The sequence below is a fragment of the Mobula hypostoma genome, chromosome 12 (assembly GCF_963921235.1).
Source record: "Mobula hypostoma chromosome 12, sMobHyp1.1, whole genome shotgun sequence".
NCBI lineage: Eukaryota > Metazoa > Chordata > Chondrichthyes > Myliobatiformes > Myliobatidae > Mobula > Mobula hypostoma.
Genome location: NC_086108.1, coordinates 5020235 through 5043034, shown reverse-complemented (window position 1 = coordinate 5043034; position 22800 = coordinate 5020235). Strand labels below are relative to the sequence as shown.

General features: G+C 44.7%; 1 protein-coding gene across 13 annotated transcripts in view; it reads left to right on the top strand.

Moving 5' to 3' along the window:
* Positions 1-329: 329 nt before the first annotated feature.
* The window catches only part of sipa1l3 (signal-induced proliferation-associated 1 like 3), a 415438-nt gene continuing 392967 nt past the window's right edge, over positions 330-22800 (top strand). For 6 of the 13 annotated variants that reach the window (XM_063063521.1, XM_063063515.1, XM_063063514.1 and 3 more), the window contains exon 1: positions 582-970. The gene's annotated coding sequence lies outside the window, so the exon portion shown is untranslated. Of the gene's footprint in view, positions 436-579; positions 971-22800 lie in introns of those variants that run through there. The other 7 variants (XM_063063528.1, XM_063063527.1, XM_063063512.1 and 4 more) reach the window with 6 other exon arrangements.

The window sequence follows — 22800 nt, the reverse complement described above, 5'->3', positions numbered from 1 at the left end:
ATTCCCCCCCCCCCCCGTCACTGTAACCACTGACACTCGTACAGGGATTCCCTCCCTCACTGTAACCACTGACACTCGTACAGGGATTCCCTCCCCCTCACTGTAACCACTGACACTCGTACAGGGATTCCCCTGGTTGTGGACACTGACTGGACGCCCATTGGACAGTCCAGAAAGCGAGCAATATCGTGCTTCCAGTGGTTGCGTAGCAACCGTTTTATTGTTAGCAACCGAGCGGGCGGTGCTTCCGCAACGACCGGGATCGTCACGGCGCCGATCTGAAAGTGGGCGGGGCGCGTATATGGGGCTGCGCGCGCAGCCTCGTGGGTTCTCACCCCTTCACCTCAAAATAAACCGGGATTCTACCTCAAACGCTCAGGAAAGGAATGTCGGCATCGCATCCGTTCGGGAGATTCCTGTCTCCGCTGTGATGAGGTAACGGTGTCGTTTTACTCTGTTGCTTCGGTTGCGGTTTTGAGGCGATGATTTTAAATTCAAGACATTTATATTCTTGAGGAAAGATTAAAGCCCCCCGGCTCCCCCCCCCCGAGCGGAGGATGCGCATGCGTGGTTGTCGCGCTGCTCCTGACGGGAGTTGTAGTCAATTTTGCAGTCGGCGGATGCTGTTTGATTGGTTCTCTAGTTCCCGGCAGGCACTGCGGCACTGGCCGAGTGTTCTCTCATGGGGGATGACGGGTATTGTAGGTTGATTTCACGACGCGGGTGGGACCGCGGAACTACAAGTCCCAGAGCGCTGAGTCCGGCCCTGCAGCGCTCGGTGTGGCCGGCGGAGCGAACGGCGATTGAGCTGAGTGTCGGTGCCGGGGAGGCGCTCTGTGTCCGGGGAAAGGCGAGAGAGAGAGAAAGCGAGAGCGCGATCGCAGAGCGTCCGAGCAGAGGAATCAGAGAAGGAAAGTTTTCTGGATTGACTGTGGTTTGGACGGAGCGGGCTGACTTGGGGGTGTGAGAGGTGAGTTGACTGGCGGCTGGAGCAGTGACATGGGGAAGTGAAGGTGCCAAGGCTCTCAGCCAAGCGCTCTTTCATCCCGGAGCGATCACCGTCCTCTGAAATCACCTTTCATGCTCAGTGCTCCTTCGATGCATTGAAACGGTTACTCCTTTCTTTGCAACTCAAAGTTCAAAGAAGTAATGTTTTATTACCGATGTACACCTATATCCCTGAGATTCATTTTCAGCACATCTGTGGAACAGTAACTGTAACAGGATCAATGAACGATCAACCAGAGTGCAGAAGGCGACAAATTGGACGAATACAAGTGTAAGTAAATGGCAATAGATAACAAGAACATGAGAAAAAGAGTCCTTAAAATTGAGATAATTGGTTGTGGGAACATCTCAATGGATGGGCAAGTGAGTGTAGTTTTCCCCTTTTGTTCAAGAGCCTGATGGTTGAGGGGGTTGGAACGGTTCCTGAACCTGGTGGTGTGAGCCCCGAGGCTCTGATATGTATTCCGACTCCGTTTTACTCGAGTTCGATTTCTAAACTTTGCAGGGGATTTTTAAAACATGCTTGATTTAAAAAAAAATTAAAAATCATATTTTGTTCAATGCTACTCTTTCAGACTCACTTTCTTCGACTTATGTTTTTAGTATCTTAATTTTTTATTTACACAGTTTGTCTTTTACACATTGCTTGTTTGTCAGTTATGTAGAGTATAGGTTTTCATAAATTATATTATATTTATATATTTGCCTGTAAATGTGAGCAAGAAAATGAATCACAAGGTAGATTCAAAGGTAAATCACAAGATCTTTATCTCATGTTCTCATTATTTATTGCTATTTATTTATATTTGGATTTGCACAGTTTGTTGTCTTCTGCACTCTGGTTGATCTTTCATTGATCCCTGTTATGATTACTATTCTATAGATTTATGAGTATGCCCGCAAGAAAATGAATCTCAGGTTTGTATGTGGTCACATATATATTTTGATAATAAATTTTATTTTGACCCATATTGCTATTTTTGAACTACAAACAAATACAATTAAAATGTGCATTGTCTGTGAAATGAATCCTGACTTACTCAGGAGGTGAAAGGTTAGGAAATATTGTTGCAATACTTGTGTGAGATGGTAAAACTGAGAATAGGTACCTCTTAACACCATCCCTTTGACCCTGAACAATTGATCTCTGTTAGATATGAATGTGCTTGCTGGAACTAGTGTGGCGATAGGGAATGGGACATATGGAAGCTAGTAAAGTTTGTTTCTTGGCCAGTGCAATACATATAATTCATTTGGATGCTGAAATATTTTATGGTTAAGCAGAAAATAGCCAATGATTTCTTTAGTAAATGCTCAAGATTTACCTAAGGGATTTAAAAAATTGAAATAATTATTTTCAATGTCTGCAAGTCAAGAGGTACTGCAGAAGCTGGAAATCTGGAGCAATACACCCAGCGTGCTGGAGGAGCTCAGTAGGTCAGGCAGCATCTGTGGATCGGAATAAAATGCCCACGGTTTGGGCTGACGCAGTCTCGTTGAAAAGTCTCGGTCTGAAACGTCAGCTGTTTATTCCCTTCCATAGATGCTGTCAGACCTGTTGAGTTCCTCCAGCACATTGTGTGTATTGTTCTAGATTTTTAGCATCTGCAGTACCGCTGGTGTTGGAGAAATTGAAAATATTTCTTTCAATTTTTTTAAATCCCTGAAGTAAATCTTGAGTGTTCAATAAAGAAATTCTGTGCGTTGACTGTACTTTTTTTCCATGGATGCTGCCCGGCCTGCTAAGTTCGTCCAGAATCTGTCCTGGATACTACGGAGGCTGGTGCCCATGATGGAGCTGACTGAGTTTACAGTTCTGCAGCTTATTTCGATCTTGTGTAGTAGCCCCCCACCATACCAGATGGTGACGCAGCCAGTTAGAATGCTCTTCATGGTACATCTGTACAGATTTACGATTCACTATTATAATGGAGGATGTACATAATATTTAAAACATCATTTAAAACGAGCAGATCTTCTTCCAGGGGGCCAAATAAACTGATGCAAAGTATTTCCTCTTTATGTTGAGTTGCTTACACAAGCAGCTATCTTATGATGTGATATGAAAATGCCAAGGAGTTCTGAAGCTTTTAGTTTTCATTGCAGAGATTTGTGTAAGGATGGTGAGGTGTAAGCAATTTTGTAGTTTGGAAGGGGGAATAAGAGAGCTTTATTTACAATACATGTATTTGAACATTATTTTGTAAGTAAACAACTTCAAAGTCGGCATTTAAAATGCCTACACATAAGTGCTAGGATCTAAATCAGAATCAGGTGTAATATCACCAGCGTATGTTGTGAAATGTGTTAACCTTGTGGCAGCAGTACAATGCAATACATGGTAATATAGAAAAACACAGGAATTATAGTTGGTATATGTATATAAAATAGTTAAATTAAATAAGTAGTGCAAAAATAGAAATAAAAAGTAGTGAGGTAGTGTTCATGGGTTCAATGTCCGTTCAAAAATCGGATGGCAGAGGGGAAGAAGCTGTTCCTGAATCGTTGAGTGTGTGTCTTCAGGCTCCTGTCCCTCCTCCCTGGTGGTAGCAATGAGGAGAGGGCAGGTTCTGGGTGATGGGGTGGTAATGATGGATTCTGCCTTTCTGAGGCATCGTTTTGCAGCTTACTTTGATCCTGAGTTATAGGGAAACTCAACTCCACTTGCCCCGGCATTGAAATGTTCCCTCAACCAATGATCTCACTTGAAGGACTGTATTTCATTATCTCATGTTCTCGTTATTTATTTATATTCGTTTTTACAGCCTGATGTCTTCTGCACTCTGGGGCTGATCTTTCACTGATCCTGTTATAGTTACAATTCTAAGGATTTGCTAGTGTGCCCGCAAGGAAATGAATCTCAGGGTTGTATGTGGTGACTTCTATGTTCTTTGTTAATAAAATTTGCCTTGAACTTTGAAGGTTGAATAGATTAGGACTTCATTCTCAACCTGGGGCTCAAGGGGCTCCTCGGTTAATGGTAAAGGTCCATGGCGTAGAGGTGGTTGGGAACCGCTGCCCTCGAGCGTTGAAGAATGAAGGGAGATTTGATAGAGGTATATAAAATTTTGAGGGCTATAGGTAGGGGAAGAGCAGCAGGCTTTTTCCACTGAGGTTGGGTGAGACAAGAATTAGGTTCAGGGTGAAAATTAAGATATTGAAGGGGAACTACTTCATTCAGAGGGTGGTGAGAGTGTGGAACGAGCTGCCAGCACAAGTGTTAGATGCAGGTTCGATTTCAACATTAAGGAGAAGTTTGCATAGGTACGTGGGTGGGGGGGGGTATGGAGGGCAGTGGTCTGTGTGCAGGTCGCTGAGAATAGGCAGAGTAATAGCTCAGCACAGACCAGATGGACTAGAAGGCCTGTTTCTGTGCTGGATGACTCTGTATGATCTGCTTACGTTTCCAAAACTGCAAAGTAATTGTTTAATATGTTGTGTCCGTACTGTGTTGTAACAGGGCAGAGCAGGAGTTTGTATGACCAGGCACAGCCAGGCTGCCTTAGTGAGAAGCTGAAGCGATATAGTTCCCCATGAGGGAACGGCATTCAGAGGCCAGGTCGGCAGGTAGCTGTGAGAAACACAGCAACTGACGTCAACAGGTGATGGTATTCATTGCGTCGTGCCCTAGAGGCATGTGATTTAAACAAACAGATATAAAAGGCTTGCACAATAGACATATTTTGCCATAATATTTTACGTGAAAAGGTTATTTGAAGTGGGGGAGGGGGTATAATAATAATATAGGCAAAATCAGCAGTTGTAACAACACAAGTTCCCATAAGACAAAGGAGAAATTGTTTCATTGTTGTTGGCTAGGAATAGAACGTTAAACTGGATATAAAATTCCCCCCTTTCCCACAGCACCTTCTTCCCCCATCCTTTCCAATCTTGATGGTCTTGCCCAAAACATTGATTGTTTATTAATTTCCATAGACTCTGTCTGACCTGCTGAGTTCCTCCAGCATTTTGTGTGTGTTACTCTGACCATCGACACTGTCTGACCAGCTGAGTTCCTCCAGCATTTTGTGTGTGTTACTCTGACCATCGACACTGTCTGACCTGCTGAGTTCCACCAGCATTTTGTGTGTGTTACTCTGACCATAGACTCTGTCTGACCTGCTGAGTTCCTCCAGCATTTTGTGTGTGTTACTCTGACCATCGACACTGTCTGACCTGCTGAGTTCCTCCAGCATTTTGTGTGTGTTACTCTGACCATCGACACTGTCTGACCAGCTGAGTTCCTCCAGCATTTTGTGTGTGTTACTCTGACCATAGACACTGTCCAACCTGCTGAGTTCCTCCAGCATTTTGTGTGTATTACTCTGACCATAGACACTGTCCGACCTGCTGAGTTCCTCCAGCATTTTGTGTGTGTTACTCTGACCATCGACACTGTCTGACCTGCTGAGTTCCTCCAGCATTTTGTGTGTGTTACTCTGACCATAGACACTGTCCGACCTGCTGAGTTCCTCCAGCATTTTGTGTGTGTTACTCTGACCATCGACACTGTCTGACCTGCTGAGTTCCTCCAGCATTTTGTGTGTGTTACTCTGACCATCGACACTGTCCGACCTGCTGAGTTCCTCCAGCATTTTGTGTGTATTACTCTGACCATAGACACTGTCCGACCTGCTGAGTTCCTCCAGCATTTTGTGTGTGTTACTCTGACCATCGACACTGTCCGACCTGCTGAGTTCCTCCAGCATTTTGTGTGTGTTACTCTGACCATCGACACTGTCCGACCCGCTGAGTTCCTCCAGCATTTTGTGTGTGTTACTCTGACCATCGACACTGTCCGACCCGCTGAGTTCCTCCAGCATTTTGTGTGTGTTACTCTGACCATCGACACTGTCCGACCTGCTGAGTTCCTCCAGCATTTTGTGTGTGTTACTCTGACCATCGACACTGTCTGACCTGCTGAGTTCCTCCAGCATTTTATGTGTGTTACTCTGACCATCGACACTGTCTGACCTGCTGAGTTCCTCCAGCATTTTGTGTTGTTACTCTGACCATCGACACTGTCCGACCTGCTGAGTTCCTCCAGCATTTTGTGTGTGTTACTCTGACCATCGACACTGTCTGACCTGCTGAGTTCCTCCAGCATTTTGTGTGTGTTACTCTGACCATCGACACTGTCTGACCTGCTGAGTTCCTCCAGCATTTTGTGTGTGCTACTCTGACCATCGACACTGTCTGACCTGCTGAGTTCCTCCAGCATTTTGTGTGTGTTACTCTGACCATCGACACTGTCTGACCTGCTGAGTTCCTCCAGCATTTTGTGTGTGTTACTCTGACCATCGACACTGTCTGACCTGCTGAGTTCCTCCAGCATTTTGTGTGTGTTACTCTGACCATCGACACTGTCTGACCTGCTGAGTTCCTCCAGCATTTTATGTGTGTTACTCTGACCATTGACACTGTCTGACCTGCTGAGTTCCTCCAGCATTTTGTGTTGTTACTCTGACCATCGACACTGTCCGACCTGCTGAGTTCCTCCAGCATTTTGTGTGTGTTACTCTGACCATCGACACTGTCTGACCTGCTGAGTTCCTCCAGCATTTTGTGTGTGTTACTCTGACCATCGACACTGTCTGACCTGCTGAGTTCCTCCAGCATCTTGTGTGTATTACTCTGACCATCGACACTGTCTGACCTGCTGAGTTCCTCCAGCATGTTGTGTGTGTTACTCTGACCATCGACACTGTCTGACCGGCTGAGTTCCTCCAGCATTTTGTGTGTGTTACTCTGACCATCGACACTGTCTGACCTGCTGAGTTCCTCCAGCATTTTGTGTGTGTTACTCTGACCATCGACACTGTCTGACCTGCTGAGTTCCTCCAGCATTTTGTGTGTGTTACTCTGACCATCGACACTGTCTGACCTGCTGAGTTCCTCCAGCATTTTGTGTGTGTGTTACTCTGACCATCGACACTGTCTGACCTGCTGAGTTCCTCCAGCATTTTGTGTGTGTGTTACTCTGACCATCGACACTGTCTGACCTGCTGAGTTCCTCCAGCATTTTGTGCGTGTTACTCTGACCATCGACACTGTCTGACCTGCTGAGTTCCTCCAGCATTTTGTGTGTGTTACTCTGACCATCGACACTGTCTGACCTGCTGAGTTCCTCCAGCATTTTGTGTGTGTTACTCTGACCATCGACACTGTCTGACCTGCTGAGTTCCTCCAGCATTTTGTGTGTGTTACTCTGACCATCGACACTGTCTGACCCGCTGAGTTCCTCCAGCATTTTGTGTGTGTTACTCTGACCATCGACACTGTCTGACCTGCTGAGTTCCTCCAGCATTTTGTGTGTGTTACTCTGACCATCGACACTGTCTGACCCGCTGAGTTCCTCCAGCATTTTGTGTGTGTTACTCTGACCATCGACACTGTCTGACCTGCTGAGTTCCTCCAGCATTTTGTGTGTGCTACTCTGTCCATCGACACTGTCTGACCCGCTGAGTTCCTCCAGCATTTTGTGTGTGTTGCTCTGACCATCGACACTGTCTGACCGGCTGAGTTCCTCCAGCATTTTGTGTGTGTTACTCTGACCATCGACACTGTCTGACCCGCTGAGTTCCTCCAGCATTTTGTGTGTGTTACTCTGACCATCGACACTGTCTGACCCGCTGAGTTCCTCCAGCATTTTGTGTGTGTTACTCTGACCATCGACACTGTCTGACCTGCTGAGTTCCTCCAGCATTTTGTGTGTGCTACTCTGACCATCGACACTGTCTGACCCGCTGAGTTCCTCCAGCATTTTGTGTGTGCTACTCTGACCATCGACACTGTCTGACCCGCTGAGTTCCTCCAGCATTTTGTGTGTGTTACTCTGACCATCGACACTGTCTGACCTGCTGAGTTCCTCCAGCATTTTGTGTGTGTTACTCTGACCATCGACACTGTCTGACCTGCTGAGTTCCTCCAGCATTTTGTGTGTGCTACTCTGACCATCGACACTGTCTGACCCGCTGAGTTCCTCCAGCATTTTGTGTGTGTTACTCTGACCATCGACACTGTCTGACCCGCTGAGTTCCTCCAGCATTTTGTGTGTGCTACTCTGACCATCGACACTGTCTGACCCGCTGAGTTCCTCCAGCATTTTGTGTGTGTTACTCTGACCATCGACACTGTCTGACCTGCTGAGTTCCTCCAGCATTTTGTGTGTGTTACTCTGACCATCGACACTGTCTGACCTGCTGAGTTCCTCCAGCATTTTGTGTTGTTACTCTGACCATCGACACTGTCCGACCTGCTGAGTTCCTCCAGCATCTTGTGTGTGTTACTCTGGGTTTCCAGTGTCTGCATACTTTACTTTTTTATTTTATTGAGATGCTAATGATTTGTTGGAGATTTTATTTAACAAAGAGTTTTTTTAATATAATGTCATTACTGCCAAGGAAGTAGTTGGTGGGCGAATTAACTGATGGTTTCTGAGGAAGGCATACCACCCCCACTGTAATGGCATTTCTGGTTGCCGTTTCCCCTTGAGGATGGCTTTTTACCCAGCTCTTTAAAGAATACTGGACGTATTGTGGTAAACCAAAATGTGTAATCTTGAAAAAAATTCGACAGTTCCACATGCAATTTATTAAATTGTGGGTAGGTAATTTGAGTAGGCTGCTACTGTGACAATCTGAGTTTGGTCCATTCTGCCTAGTTCCAACCAAGCCACAGTACAAGTCTGAACCAACTGACCAGAGCACCGGGCTCTCTATGAATAACATGGGTACGATCGTTTGTCATGTACAGTGTCTGCTACTGTACTGCCACAAAACAACCAATTTCATGACGTATGTCAGTAATTATAAACCTGATACTGATTCAGAGACAAGTTTGAATCCAAAGATGACAGGTAAGGTCACGCTTAGAATCATAAATGCTGGTCTCAGTAACAGTAAGCATAAAACTTACCAGTAATGGATTGCTGCTAAATATCGATCTTGTCCTTCGGAGAAGGAGATCTGCACACTTACCAGTGTGCTCTACATGTGGGACTCTAGACCCATGTTTAATTTCATTCGTTCATTCATTAAGTACAGTCTCGTATAGCATGGGCAGTCATAGTCTGGTGACCGTGGGTTTCCTATAGAAATGATTTACCATTGCCTTCTTCTGGGCAGTGTCTTTACAAGACGGGTAACCCCAGCCATTATAAATACTCTTCAGAGACTGTCTGCCTGGTGTCAGTGGTCACATAACCAGGACTTGTGATCTGCACCGGCTGCTCATACGACCATCCACCACCTCCTTTCATGGCTTCACGTGACCCTGATTTTGGGGGGTGAGCGACTAAGCAGATGCTACACTTTGCCCAAGGGTGGCCTTGTATCTCCTTTGGTAGTGATGTATTTCTACCCTAACATCCTATAATATGAGTACTAAACCAATTCTCAAACCATCGCAAATGCAAAATATTAGAACTGCTGATCATCTGAAATACAATGAAACTAGAAGATGCAGTCAGGCAGTATATGTTGGAAAAGGAAATGAATGAATATTACAGGCTGATAACATTTCATCAGCTACTGGTTTGTGTGGCTGCTCAGTTTATGATCTGTAATCTGAGTTTCTGTATTAAGTGGTTCATCCATTCCTCCATGCACACAAGTGGTACTGGAGCAACACACGTAAAATGATGGAGGAACACAGCAGGTCAGGCAGCATCTATGTAGGGGAGTGTTGCTCTGATTTCCAGCATCTGCAGAATCTCTAGTGTTTCTGATTGATACTGGAGCAGTGGAAAGGTGAGCAGATTCAAGTCCCTGGGTGTCAGCATCTCTGAAGATCTATCCTGCGCCCAACATATTGATGTAATAATGAAGAAGGCACACCAGTAGCTACATTATATTTCATTAGGAATTTGTGGAGATATGGTGTGTCCAGAGACTTCTACTGGTGGAGAGCATTCTGACTGGTTGCATCACTGTCTGGCATGGAGGGGCCTCTGCACAGGAATGGAAAAAGACACAGCATTGCAAACTCAATGGCCACCAGCCTCCTCAGCATCAAGGACATCTTCAAAAGGTGATGCCTCAAAAAGGTGGCACCAATCATTAAGGACCCGCATCACCCGCTTCTCATTGCTACCATCAGGGAGGAGGTCCAGGAGCCTGGAGACACAACATTTCACAAACAATTTTTCCCCTTACCCATCAGATTTCTGAATGGACAATGAATCAGCCCATGACCACTACCTCACTATTTTTGTTCTCATTTTGCACTTCTTATTTAATTTAATTATCTATCTATCTAGTTCACAAACAACTTCTTTCCCACTGCCATCTGATTTCTGAATGGACATTGAACCCATGAACACTACCTCAATACCTATTTAATTTCTTTTTCTTTTCACTACTTGTGTAATTTAACTTATATATTTACTGCAATTCAGTTTTTTTCCCTATTATTATGTAGTTCACTGTACTGCTGTCACGTAAACAACAAATTTCACAACATATGCCAGTGATAATAAACCTGATTCTGATTGTGATTGGTTCTGATTTTTATGTATTACTGTGTACTGCTGCAGCAAAACAACAAATTTCATGACATTTGTAAGGGATGCTAAACCAGATTCTCATTAAGGCTCCAAGTAAGAGTTTGCAGACCGCAGTTCTGAGCCGTGTTGCTATGACTGAGACCTATATCCATCATGCGATGGGCTGTGAAGGAAAAGAAGAGTGTGTGGTCCACATTACTTGTTAGTCAGCTGGTGAGATTTCCAGCATCAGCAGTATTTTTGTTCTTTCAGGACAATGACTATTGCTCTCTCAGTTGGGAAGGCCCAACACTGCTGTTAGTCTATAATTTAAAGGGGATTTAACCCAACTGTTGAACAGACGCTGCACGCTGGGGAGCTTCACAGGTGCTGAGCTGTGCTTAGCTGACATCCTCCAAGTCTACGGATTTGGGTATTGTTAATCTTCTTCCCAAGGAACCTAGAGTGTGATTGCAAGTGGCATGTTGAGTTAATTAAACTGCTTACTATCTAAAAGAACAACAATAAAACAATGCATGTGGTGTTGATTGAAAGATGTCACAGGAGGGATTTCAGATGAATAACTGTCAAAGTGACAATGAATGCAGTCTTTCTTTTGGTGCTAATTACTGGTGAAGATTTTCAGTCTCAAGTCAGTAAACATGGGGTGGCATGACAGCATAGTGGTTAGCGCATTGTCAGCGGCCCAGGTTCAAATCCTGCCGCGGCCTGTGAAGAGTTTGGACGTTCTTCCCGTGACCGTGGCTTCCCTTTGGGTGCTCTGGATTCGCCCTCACTAGGGCCTCGTACAGACAACCCCAACAGGCAGACCGCGGGCCAGGTCCGGACAGCGAGAACCAAGTGTCTGGACCGGGCCGACCCATTGGCACTTACGTGAACGCACCTGTCATAACGTGTAAATAAAGTGTGTGCTGCTCTAATTGATTTTAACCTCATCCCACACCGTACACTTGACCTACGCCCCCGTAGAGTGCGCGATGCCGAATTGATTAAAACGTGTGCAATTGATATGGTTGGCGAAGTTTTAAGTCATGATGAGAAAACCAAGAAAACGGTTGTGGAGCTATTAAAGACGGTGCCATTGTCGGCTAACACAGCAACAAGAACAGTAGAAGTTTTAGCAGAGGAGTGTTTTTCCAATCTACTTGGAGAAAGCAGAAGCCATATCACTAGCCATAGACTCGTCCTGTGACCGAACCAATATGGAAGAGCTATCTATGTTCGCAAGATTTTTTGATGGGAAGACCTTCAGGAAGAGCTACTTTGTTTGCTTCCTCTGCCTGGGCGCGCAACTGGGGAAATAATTTTTAACGCATTGACACAGTTCTTCGAGAAGAATGGCTTGGATGTGAGCAGAATTGTGTCCGTTGTCACCGATAGGGCTCCGTTGATGGTGGGACAACACAAGGGCTTGGTAAGCAGGTTTGCCACTGTTAACCCAGCACTCTTGGCATTTCATTGCATTATTCACAAATCAGTGTTGTGCGCTAAACTGTGTGGGGAAATGGAAGAGGCGATGGATACTGATGAGACTGGTAAATTTCGTTCCTGAGAGTTCTAGTCTGCAACATTGCCTTTTCGGAGCATTGCTGGAGGAAATGTCAGCGGAACACAGAGATCTTTTGCTGCATAATGATGTTCACTGGCTGAGCAAAGGCCGTGTGTTGGAGAGGGTGTGCGACCTGCGCCATGAGCTTGTGTCATTTTTATCCAGCCTGCAGAGCCAAAAAGCCCAAGGATTTAAGAGGTTTTTAAGTGACAACAAGGTGATGGCACATGTTCTTTTTTTGTGTGACATCATGTCTCATCTAAATCAACTTAATCTGCAATTACAAGGCAACAACCACACTGTTGCGGACATGTACGAGGCGATTGAAGCTTTCCGGTCAAAGCTGAACCTTTTGGAGAGAGACATTCATGGGAGAAAGTTGCACTTTCCATGTCTGCGGGGGCATTGCCAGAAGAACAAAATGCAGGAGGATCCAGTGATGAAGGACTTCGTGACGAGCCTGGCAAAAAACTTCAGGGAATGATTTGAAAGCTCCCCTAAACTCTCAGGTGACATCCTCCTCTTCCTGAGACAGCCGTTCTCCATTTCGGCTGACGGCCAGTGGACTGCAGAGGCCAAAAGGCTGGTGCCTTCCATAGATGAGGCAACTCTTCAGATGGAGGTCTTGGAAATGGGAACATCTGATTTGCTCAAAGCACAACACAAGGACGTTGGAGTGAGTGACTTTTGGATCTACGTGGTTCCCCAAGCTCAATTCAAAAACACAAGAGCTATTGCAATGCTCCTACTCACACTGTTCCCTCCACGTACATATGTGAGTCATCGTTGTCTTCAATGAACTCTATCAAGGCAGGACAGAAACAGACTCTCCCATGCACATCTTGGCCAGTGCCTCCGGATTGCCACAACAGAATACAGGCCCGACATCAGAAGGATTGCCCCATCCCGTCGCTGTCACTTCTCTCACTGATTGGTGAGTGAATCAATTTATTTTTGTCCATTTGTCAATCTTATTGTGGTATAATAATATTACAACAACAGTAATACTGATAATTTCATTAATAGCTGCACTTCATTCTTCAAATGCTACATAGCTTAATTAAAAAGAACAAATGGATTAAATGAGAGAACAGAAACAGTGGAAAAGGCAGTACTACTAAAACTCTTTGTGTGGGGGTGAAGTGTTCTCTGTGTGGAAGAGAAGTGGTGAAGACTACCATGTTTACAGTGTGTGTGTGTGTGTATTATAAGTCCCAGATGAGTTCTCAATGTGACAGCTGACAGTTGAGATAGCTAGAGTCATAGTCATAATTAAATGGTTGGTTTTGGACTTATTTTGTTTCAAGAGTGCATTTTTTTTTCTTGTGTGACCCACAACACATGCTTCGAGAATCCCAGGCCTAAATTATTACTACAACTACAACTACTACTACTACTAATAATAATAATAATAATGGTAATAGCAGCAACAACAACATCTGCCCATAAAACAGCTTACTGGCGCAATAAAAAAAAACCCTGGACGTTTTGGCCCTTGGCTTGGCATGCTTGACATAATTTGGCCCTTGTGGAAAACTAATTGGGGAACCCTGGCCTAGTAGGTTAGTTGGATGCTCTGAATTCACTCTCACTGTCCAGTGATGTAGGGCCTAGCAGGTTAATTGGACACCTGTGTATAGTTGGGCTTGTTGGGCCAGAAGGGCCTGTAACCATGTGTATCCATAAATTTAAAATCTAAAAATCCTTGCTTTATGTTTTTCTTCATTACAATAACACTAGACAACGTTATTTTTCAAGTGTTGCTTCAGAAAAATTTCTTTGTTTACAATAGTCCACTTGAAGCTGAAAACAAATATAATTTCAGACTACTAGGAATTTGGAGAAACAAGAAATTAACTTTTATTGAATATAATGAGTTTAATTGCATAATGGTGCTGATGCTTTGCAACAGTTCAACAAGCTAAAAATGTTTTGTTGATGATTTTCATTTGTACTCAGTGTCTGAGGCTTCTTGCTTAAGTGTCCAACAATAATCAGCCAGCACTGATGGATTTCAATTGCCCTGATATTGTTTCTCCATGACCGCAATGTCCTGGTGAAACCTTTCTCCATGTCTAGTACCAAGGTTTACAAGGAAGGAGTCTAAATAGGAATGCAGAAAATAAATCTTTAGTGACATGTTGCACTTCGTGGTTTTATATAGTTGGAGCATGCTGTCAACCAGGTGTACATAGTATGATGCTCTGTAGCTGCCAAGAAAATTTCCACCAACATCCTTGAATGCCCTCCATGTGATTTTCTCCGGTCCCAGTGGAAGTTCTTTGGATTGCCTGACGATGATGGCCTGTTTGATTGACTGTTGACAATACTCTTAAATGTTGGAATGGCGGAGGATGAGAGGTGACCTGATGGAGGTGTATAAGAAGTTGAGAGGCTTTGATCGTGAGGATAGTCAGAGGCTTTTTCCCAGGGCTGAAATGGCTAACATGAGAGGGAATAGTTTTAAGGTGCTTGAAAGTAGGTACAGAGGAGATGTCAGGGGTAAGTTTTTTACACAGAGAGTGCCAGGGACGGTGGTGGAGACAGATATGATAGGGCCTCTTAAGAGTCTCTTAAAAGAGCTTGGAAAAATAGAGGGCTTTGGGTAACCCTAGGTAATTTCTAATGTACGTACATGTTCGGCACAGCATTGTGGGCCGAAAGGCCTGTATTGAGCTGTAGGTTTTATGTTTCTAACTCAGCAGGCCAGGCAGCATCAATGGAAAAAATGTACAATTGACGTTTCGGGCCAAAACCCTTTGGCAGGACTGGAGAAAACTCGATAAGTGGATTTAAAGGGTGGGGGAGGGGGGAGAGAAACACAAATTGGGAGGCGGCTGGGGGGTTGGTAAAGTAAAGAGCTGGGAAGTTGATTGGTGAAAGAGCTACAGGGCTGGAGAAGGGGGAGTCCAATGGGAGGGAACAGGAGGCCATGGAAGAAAGAAAAGGGGAGAGGAGCACCAGAAGGAGGCGATGGGCAGGCAAAGAAATAAGGTGTTGTCCTTCCAACCTGAGATTTATCCTTGTAAGCGGAACAAGTGCTATACCTGTCCCTACACCTCCCCCCTCGCTACCATTCAAGGCCCCGAACAGACCTTCGAGGTGAGGCGACCCTGATGGCATGAATATTGATTTCTCAAACTTCCGGTAATGGCCCACTCCCTCTCCTGCACCATTCCCCATCCCCTTTTCCTTCTCTCACCTTACCTCCTTACCTACCCACCACCTCTCTCTGGTGTTCCTCCCCTTCCCTTTCTTCCATGGCCGTCTCTCCTCTCCTATCAGATTCCCTCTTCTTCAGCCCTTTATTTTTTTCACTAATCGACTTCCCAGCTATTTACTTCACCACTCCCCCTCTCCTGGTTTCACCTATCGTCCACTACTTTGTACTCTTCCTCCTCTTCCCCCCACCCTCTTACTCCGACTTCTCATCTTTTTGTTCCAATCCTGATGAAGGGTCTTGGCCTGAAATGTCAAACTGTTTACTCTTTTCCATAGAGGCTGCCTGGCCTGCTGAGTTCCTCCAACATTTTGTGTGTGTTGCTTGGGTTTCCAGCATCTTCAGATTTTATTGTGCTTGTGATACTAAGATATCAACAGTTTCTGAGATACTCAAACACCCCATCGTGCACCAACAATAATTTCACTGTCAAAGTCATTTAGATCACATTTGTTCCCTATAGTGATGTTGGTCTGAAAAACAATTGAACCTCATGACCTTGCTTTTATGCATTGAGTTGCTGTCACATGATTGGCTGATTAGACATTTGCATTAACGAGCAGATGTACCTAATAAAGTGGCCACAAAGTATACATCACAGTGAAATAATAATTTTAAGTATTTGTTTAAATTTCTGATTAAAACCAGTTGGGAAGTCTGTTAGATATGATTTCAAATGAGTTGGTTAGCTGATGACATTAGTTTGGCATGCTCCTCTTCCTTTTCCCGGCAAAATATTAGTTCCCAATCAAGTATTTTGTTGAGGAGGTTAGACAGATGTGAACCTGGTTTTTCCGGACAGATGAGGCCTCCACTAACTTGGTTCCCAGCATAACAAGGAAGAAATTCAGCAGAAAGCAACCTGGGCTTTTTTCCAAACCTGTTAATGTAGCTAATGGAAACTGAGACCTCACCCACACTGGACATTCTCTCTTCTCCCCCACCCTTCCATCAGACTGAAGATACTAAACCCTGAAAGCATGTACCACCGGGCTCACGGACCACTTCTATCAGACACTTGAATGAAAAGATGGGCTCTTGGGCCTTTACATCTATGACCATGATTGTTCTTGGCAAATATTTCTACAGAAGTGGTTTGCCATTGCCTTCTGGGCAGTGTCCTTACAAGACGGGTGACCCCCCCCCCCAACCCATTATCAATACTCTTCAGAGATTGTCTGCCTGGCATCAGTGGTCGCATAACCAGGACTTGTGATATGTACCAGCTGCTTGTATGACCATCCGCCACCTGCTCCCATGGCTTCACGTGACCCTGACTGGGGAGAGGGGGCTAAGCAGGTGCTACACCTCGCACAGCAAGCAGCAGAGGGAAGGAGCAACATGTTCCTCCTCTGGTGGAGACGCATCTCCACCCTATGTATATCTTTATCAACTCTCTCAAGAAGGATATGTCCAATTTTATCAACTCTTATAGCCCGTATCTGGAGTATTGTGTACAGTTCTGGTCGCCCCACTATAGGAATGATGGTGAGGCTTTGGAGAGGGTGCAGAAGAGGTTTACCAGGATGCTGCCTGGTTTAGAGGGCATATGCTATCACGAGGGGCTGGATAAACTTGGGTTGTTTTCTGTGGAACAGCAGGGACTGAGGGGAGATCTGATAGACGTTTTAGGGTAGACAGAGAGACAGAGAGTATCTTTTTTCCCAGGGTAGAAGTGTTTAATACCAGAGGGCATGCATTGAAAGTGAGAGGAGGTAGGTTTAAAGAGGATGTGAGGGGTAAGTTTTTTTACTCCGAGTGGTTGGTGCCTGGAATGCACTGCCTGGTATGGTGCAATACATTAGAGGCTTTCAGGAGACATTTAGTTATGCACATGGATGTCAGGAAGGTTTGTTTATGTGCACCATGCCTCGGTCAAAACGACTTTCAGAGGATCATAAAAGAATTGTGGAGATGCATGAAGCTGGAAAAGGCTACAAAAGCATTTCTAAACCTGAGGGTGTTCATCAGTCCACAGGAAGAGAAATTGTCTACAAATGGAGAAATCTCAGTACTGTTGCTACTCTCCCTGGGAGTGGGCAGCCAGCAAAGATCACACAAAGAGCACAACGAGCAATGCTGAGGGAGGTGAAAAAGAACCCAAGGGTAACAGCAAAAGACCTGCAGAAATCTCTAGAACTTGCTAAAGTCTCTGTTCATGTGTCCACTATTGAAAAACACTGAACAAGAATGGTGTTCATGGAAGGACACCACAGAGGAAACCACTGCTGTCCAAAAAAAACATTGCTGCATTGTCTCAAGTATGCAAAAGTCCACGTGGATGTTCCACAATGCTTCAGAGACAAAGTTCTGTGGACAGATGAGTCAAAAGTTGAACTTTTTAATAGAAAAGCGCACTGCTATGTTTGGACGAAAAGTGCACTGCACACCAACATGAAAAGCTCATCCCAGCTGTGAAGCACGGTGGAAGGAGCATCGTGGTTTGGAGCTACTTTGCTGCCTCAGGGCCTGGACATCTTGTAATCTTTGAGGGATCAATGATTACAAAATTGTATTAAGACATTTTACAGGAGAATGTCAGGGTAGCAGTCTGTTACCTGAAGCTAAATAGAAGGTGGATGGTGCAACAAAACAGTGATCTGAAACACAAGAGTAAATCAACAACAATGGTTTAAAAAAAAAAGAAAATTCATGTTTTGGAATGGCAAAGTCAGAGTCCAGACCTTAACCCATGACTTGTAGAGGGCTGTTCATGCAAGGCATCCCAGAAATAGGCTTTGTATGGAGGAATGGTCTAAAATTCTTCCTCACCATTGTGCAAGTTTGATCAGCAGCTGCAGGAAACATTTGGTGGAGGTTATTGCTGCTAAAGGAGGCTCTACCAGTTAAAGATACTTCAAAATGAGACCATCAGTTGTGGGAACACTAGAAATAGAATGAGTGAAGTTACCCCCTTTTGTTCAAGAGCCTGGGGGTTGTGGGGTTGTAACTGTGCTGAACCTGGTGGTGTGAGTCCTGGTGGTGTAACACTTGTGCCTTCTACCTGATGGCAGCAGCGAGAAAAGAGCATGGCCTGGGTACAACCGTTTAAGTGTGTTCAAACCCAACACTAAACATATCTGGTGGTGTTTTTCCAAAGCCTGATGAAATCTAGGGAGTTGGTTATATTTTGTTCAGAAGTTTTTGCTTAGAGGATGATGGTATTGCTTATTTTGAAAACAGTGTGTCGAGGCAACACAGGGCAGATGTGTTCCTGCAGAACCTGTTTGTATAACACGTTGGGTTGCTGCCCAGGACTCTACAAGCTAATGGAGGAATTGCTGAATCGATCGTAGGTGCCACTTTGTTTTCTGACTTCCACCAGGTGAAATAAGCATCCTCTGAACCACCATTGTTTTCTGTCTTTTAAGGAGTGCCGGGATAAATATAGCACACCTGATTCAGAGGAATGCTGTACAACCCAGCACTGTTATCAAATGCAATCTACTTTCTGTTGAAGCAAATAGTTTGTGTGTCATTTTGCACTCCATTGTAAACATAATACTTTGTACAGTTAGAGAGAACTGACACACAGAAAAATATCTTGTTTACATTTGAAGCACGAGATTCTGCAGATGCTGGAAATCCAAAGCAATGCACACAAAATGCTGGAGGAACTCAGCAGGCCAGACAGCATCTGTGGAAATGAGTAAACAGTCCAAGTTTCTCACTTCATCGCCTCTCCCTCACCTACTCACCTGGCTTCATCTACCACCTTCTAGTTTGTACTCCTTCCCCTCTACCCGCCTGTTATATTCCAGTTTCTTCCCCCTTCCTGTCCAGTTCTGATGAAGGTCTTGGTCCAAAATGTCAACCGTTTATTGCTTGCAGCTGTTGCAGCCGCCTGACCTGCCGGGTCCCTCCAGCATTTTGTATGTACTACTGTGCACCAAAGGTTCCCAACCTGGGGTCGGTGGACTCCTCAGTTAATAGTAAGGCTGTATGGCATACAAAACACTGGAAACCCCTGTTCTACACAACGAAGGCTGCTGGGAAGTGAGAGGTGCATAGTGTGTTGGTGGTTCGTTCGGATGCCTTGATTAAGGAAAAGAGCCTTTGAAGACTGTGATCTACAGGTGCAAACGAAGCTTCGGGTCTATAGAGCAGTTGTCCTTCCTACATTACTGGAAGATAATCTGGGAGGACCTGCACACTAACACCAGTGTACTGGAGGAGGCCAACATGAACAACATCACCACAATAAAGCAATATCAACTCTGATGCCTAGGTCATGTCATCTGGATGCCTAACCTGCGTCTCCCCAAACAGATCCTTTTACTCCCAGTTAAGGAAGGGGAGCGAGACCCTAGTGGGTGAAGGAAACATTTCAAAGATAACATCAAAATCAGCCTGAAAAAATTCAACATTACACCTAAAATCTGGGAAGACATTGCACTCGGTAGATACATCTAGAGGAAAGCTACGTATGAGTGACCTCTGCTGTGACACCGATTAAAGCACCAAGGAAGACTGAAATCATCGAGGTGGATGTGGAAGATGGGCTGGTGTTCAGCGCTGTCTACCAGCCTCTTGCTGGCTGCTGCAGGAGAAACGAGTCTGCGTGTGACGGTCCTTCCCCCCACCTGCAGATGAAGGTGTCTGTGTTCAAATCGTCTTTCTCTCCCTTGCTGCTGTCTTGGGTCACAGGTAAGGGTTAATTGACATGGCTTGTGGATTGGACTCTGTAGTTCACATTATGGTGGGTTTCTGGTTTTTGGCCACTCCTTTTTTTTGTTGCTTTTGAATGTAGATAACAAACACTGAGCTGAACTGAATATGCGTGGACTCTTTCAATTTTGTGGTTTATATTATGCGTTTCTCGCTTGTTTTTATTGTTGCCGTTTGTGCAATTTGTTTTTGCGTGTGTGGGAGAGGTTTTGATATTTATTCTTGGAATTGCGTTTCTTTGTTTCGTGGCTGTCTGTGGGAAGACAAATCTCTGGGTTGTTTACTGCCTACACGCTTGGTAATAAATGTACATTGAACCTTTGAACAAGGGGCAGCTGCAAAAGGAATGACGGACAACCAAAAGACCCAGTCACTAACCACAGTGTCACCACCTTATCATGCCCGCGCTTTGCAAGAATACATGGATGGCGGATCGGCTCTACAGCCACCTGAGGACTCACCAATAGACAACCCCTTAGGAGAACATCATACTCGACTTGAGTGACCTCAGTACTAATGTGATCACTCGAGTCGACCAAAGTGTGAGAAAACTATCCGCAAGGATCCATCAACATCACCCGGCTGTAAACCGACATGACCAACTCCCCTCGTCTCGACCCATGGAGATCGAAATTTGACTGGGCATCTGTGAAGTCATGGCACAAGCAAACACACGGCATGCAAGAGAGTTCCTAGAAGCTTGTTTTTCTACATACAATTCTATAAGCAGACATGTAGACCTTGATGCCATTTGTAAGCCAATGCAGGGAAAATTCCAGACAATGTTCAGGAGTTCACCACGCAACCAATCAGAAAAGAGACCCTCTCCCTATGTCCCAATTAAGTTCAATAGTTCTATTTAAATATCAGAGAATGTATACAATATACTGTACAAACAGAGATTTGTGTTCTTCGCTTACATCAACGAAAACAGAAGAGTACTTCAAAGAATGAGTGACAATAAAAATATTAGAACCCCAAAGCCCCATTATCTCTCCCATGCACAAGCAGCAGCAAAGCGTCAAACCTCCCCCCCCAACTTACTTCAGCAAAAAGAGCATCCGCACCCTCCACCCACCAAGCAAGCAATATCAAAGCTGTGATGACAGCCAATCAGCTAATTGATAAGTATGTAAAGGCCAAGCATTCGGAGGGCATGCACGAGTAAACTGGAGATGTCTTGTTGCATAGTGATGAAACATTTGCAACTGGATTGTCAAGAACCGGGAACAACTCAATCCAGCTACCAATACCTGAGTCGTTCCTGAGTCAGCCAAGTACCTTTCCCTTTTCAGTGTATGATTGTCAAGTGTCTGTTCACGTGCGTTTTTGAGTCATGAAATTGGAGACCTACTTATTGGAGCAGAAGTGTGTAGTTCTATAAACAAAGCAGCCACTCCGGTTCACCTACTCTGATTGTAAATGCAAAGTGTAGCCTCTAAAGTACAAATTAATGAACTGAAAAACGGGCAACTTCAAAATGAATTGTTCTAATCACCCGATTTATGGTGTTTGTCAAGTTAGCTTTAATTATTGGATTGAAAAATAAGATACAGAGAAAATTTACAGGGATGTTGAAATTGTATAAGACGTTGGTGAGGCCTAATTTGACGTATTGTGTGCAGAAATTTTGAGACATATGTGATTATTGGGTGGATTGTACTTTATATGGTCTCCTTCAGTTTTCTGTGGGCACATGGCCAAGTGGTTAAGGCATTGGACTAGCGACCTGAAGGTCGCTAGTTCGAGCCCCAGCCGAGGCAGCATGTTGTGTCCTTGAGCAAGGCACTTAACCACACGTTGCTCTGCGACGACACCGGTGCCAAGCTGTATGGGTCCTAATGCCCTTCCCTTGGACAACATTAGTGTCGTGGAGAAGGGAGACTTGCAGCATGGGCAACTGCTGGTCTTCCATACAACCTTGCCCAGGCCTGCACTCTGGAGAGTGAAGACTTTCCAGGCGCAGATCCATGGTCTCGCAAGACTAACGGATGCCTTTTCAGTTTTCTGTGGGTGGGCAATATGTTACTATTTGGGTAAGGGGCGGGGGTTGGGGACTTTGCGTCTGATGTTCTTGTTGGTCTTTTTCCGAGTGGGCGATCTGTTAGTTTTTTTGTGTGCGAGAGAGGGGGTTGAGGATTTAATGTTTTCTATGTGGGTGATCAGTTAGTTTTTGTGCAAGGGAGGGGTTTGGGGTTTGCGAGTTTTGTTTCTTTCTCTTTTTGTGTGGGGGGTGGGGTGGGGTTAATGTCTTTTCTTTAAACAACTTCCATGGGTTTTCAGTATTTCATGGCAATCTGGAGAAGACAAATCTCAGATTTGTATTCTGGCACATAAAATGAGCCTTTGAGCCATTGAGTTTTGGTTACCTACCTGTAGGAAAGATAAGGTTGAAAAGAGTACAGAGATGTTGAAGTTGTGTAAGTCATTGTTGAGACCCAGTCTGGAGTATTGTGTGCACCTACGAACAGAGAAGATGTAAATAAGGTTGAAAAGTACAGAAATTTATGAGAATGTTGCCGGGACTGGACGGCTTGAGTTATGAGGAAGGATTGTATAGGTTAGGACTTTATTCCTTGGAGCATAGAAGATTGAGGGGAGATTTGATAGAGGTATTCAAAATTATGAGTGGTAAAGATAGGGTAAATGCAAGCAGGCTTTTCCACTGTGGTTGGGTGGGACTACAGCCAGAGATCGTGGGTCAAGGGTAAAACGTGAAAAGTTTAAGGGGAACATGAGGGGAAATTTCTTCACTCAGAGGGTCATAGGAGTGTGGAAGTGGTGCGTACGAACTCAATTTCAAAGTTTGGACAAATACATGGATGATAGGGGTATGGTCCAGGTGCAGGT